The sequence below is a fragment of the Acyrthosiphon pisum genome, chromosome A2 (assembly GCF_005508785.2).
Source record: "Acyrthosiphon pisum isolate AL4f chromosome A2, pea_aphid_22Mar2018_4r6ur, whole genome shotgun sequence".
NCBI classification, from domain to species: Eukaryota; Metazoa; Arthropoda; class Insecta; order Hemiptera; family Aphididae; genus Acyrthosiphon; species Acyrthosiphon pisum.
Window position 1 is genome coordinate 58,935,254 of NC_042495.1, and position 3,140 is coordinate 58,938,393.

Consider the following 3,140-nt stretch of genomic DNA (forward strand, 5'->3'; position numbering starts at 1 on the left):
GCAATTTAGACATTGACTGATTATTTTGGATTTGTAAGGTTGTTCAATTTTTATTTTTGTGTGAAGAAGAGATAATAATTCAAAGATTTCTTTAGATTTGGGCGTAGGTTCCAAATCAACAAAGAAAAGCGGAAGAGGATTTTTGTTAATTTTGTGAAGTACGTTTGTTATTTGTCTAACTTTAAAGAGTCTGACTTCCAATTCATCTTTGATAAGTTTAATTGGCGTGGAAGAGTGTAAGTTACGTATAACTATTCTTAAAGGTTTATCCTCTCCGAGTTGATAAGTGTGGTATTCAGCATTTTCGTCTTTAAGAAAATGAATTAGAGCTCTGTATAAATCCGGGTTTGAAGTTTGTATTTTTAATTTGTCAGCAGACGATTTACAAAAAAAGTTGTCAACACCAATTAATTTGGTTAATCTAGTGCACAGCTCAAGGAAATCACCAACTCCTTTTACGAAAATTGGAGGAGGTGGTTTGTTTTGGACATTAACATTAGTATCAATGTCAATTTGCTCAATTTGCTCTACAAGGAGAGTGGAGGAATTTTCAGCTTGATTTTCGTCTTGAGTGAGAACTTCATAACGGTTTCTCGAAATGAAATTTTTTTTTTTATTTATACTTTTTTGAGTAGTAGTTTGAGTAGATAGTGAGGTTGGAGGTTCAGAAGAAGAAGAGGTGGATAAATTTCTTTTATTATTAGGTTTTGTGACAATCCAACTTGAATCGGATGAGTTGTTATTTTTTCCAAGTTTGATTGGAGTAATCGGAGTGACTTGATTGTTTTTATTATTATTCATTTCGGTAACTAGTTAATGAGTTAGCGAGAGTAAGAAGATTTAGTCAAAGAAAGAGCGAGAACGAGAACGAGAACGAGAACGGGCGATAGCGTGCGCAAGTAATTCTTAACGACCCGCGGTCGCGGCGGTCAAGATAGGAGCAACGTAGATTACGCCAGATGTGTTTGGTGTGTAATAACAATAGTTAATGAAAATAATTTATTTATTAAACCAAAGAGTAAATTATACTTACGAATTATTCACTATACTAAGCTTATTGTAAAACTGATTTTGGAACTGTTAAAAACAAACAAAGATTTGAGTATTGATCGTAAATCGTACTCGTACATATCACATAGCTAATGGAGTTATAGGTAAAACAGTTAATTAGCGAGTTAGTTAATTGGGAGCACAGAACGCGTGCGTATCCAACGACTGCTATCGCGAGACAACAAATAATATGGTTAATAATTAATATTATATATTTCTAAAATTATTTTCCAGTGAACGAAACAGGTAAGAAACATTTATTGAGATGTTTATTTCATTGATCTTTATAGTCGATTATTGTTTGAAAATGCACGATGAATTTACATAAATATTTTTTTCTTTTTCAACACTGTTTTTTAATCAATTGGAAAGCACAGAAAATAACATTTTAAAATCTGAAATAGTCTTAAGGGTTTATACATTAACAAAGCTATACAATATGTGTGTGTGTGTGTGTGTGTGTGTGATTTTTCCCAAATGTATAGTAACATTAGGCCAGCTCTACTGTGGGTATTAATAATTATATTTTCCTGACTTGGTTTTTTTTATTGCTATTCTGATAACGTTCTCAACTTGGTTAAATAAAACATTTTCCTATAATATATTAACCTCACCTATTTAAAATTGTTTTTAACTCTACGTACCTGAAATATGTTTAATTCTTCACTATTTTTGGAGTATTTGAACATAGTCATTGGGTCCTACAAAATGTAGAGCCTTTTGTTTTTATGATTTGTGGAGTTATTATGACAGTCAAATATTACAAAGTAGTAAAGAATATATTATAAAAATTTAAAAAAAAAATAATTCATATTGTATAAATATCTTGTTTTATGTATCTAATTGTATTATTATTAACTTTGGTATATTACATATATATTTATTGCAGTATACCATAGTAAGTATACTTTATGCTATTATAACAATACAATTTGAAGCTTGTCGGAATGGGGAAGAGAGAAAGAGATTCTAGCAGAGATCTTACCGTTATACATATATATATATATTTGTGATATGACCTCTATAATTTCATGTCCGTTCCCAAATGATATTCATAAAGACCTATCCATTCTCTAATATGTACCATTAGTTCACGATTTTGTTGACATTAAAAAATTTTGGTTCAAATCTTAAAAAAATTGATTAGTTCAACTCTTTTTTGATGTAACTTGTTAAAGTAAGTACAGGTTAGCCAACCTGATAGGCAATCCGACTAACATCGTAGATCGTGGACAATGTGGTACAGCATACTGCATAACAACTGACACGCCGTTGAGTGACTATAATTGTAACTCAAACATCTTAGTAAGCAATGAACGAAAATTCGATTTGACGCATGCTTTTACCTGATCTGCCAATTAACCAATGGCAACATTTAAAAAAAAACTTTTTTATATTAATTATTTTATTACTATAACTATTAGCAACCATCTATAAACAACAATTTATATTGGTCAATCTCAAAATTTCTGTTTGACCGCATCCTCGAGTTGGGCCTACCTTGTCAAATCATGAATCTAAATCATTTTAGTGAACCACTCAAACACACACACGAAATTTCATAGATATAGTCCACCCGTTTAGGAATGCATAAAGGACAAACATGCAGACATTCATTTTAGATTCTGAGCGGAACGATAAAGCTAGTCGTTTTACAATGGTGTTTATTATTTTTTTTTTTATTTTTTATTTTTTTATCCTATACAACATTTCAACCGGAAGGAGTGCTTTTTTTTCAACACATAGTATCTTATCTTTTAGAAAATTGAATAAACACTGTACTTTAGACAGGTAATTTTTCGATTTTCTCAATAGCGACTTGTTAATGTCACGGGGAAAACCACCGACAAATTACGAAAAACAGGATTTTAATTTCTAACGTTTCAATAGAAACGAATACAAAATTATAACATTATAACATTAAATCAACGTACGGGCTACACAAAATTATAATAATATGAAATATCGAGACTGACTAACCGCCTCCGCTCAGAATCGTTTTTCTTATATAATGATATTATATCATTGAATCCAAGTTTAATAGAAACCATTACACACTTTCCCACTTGTAACCTACTGTGCAGTAGAGC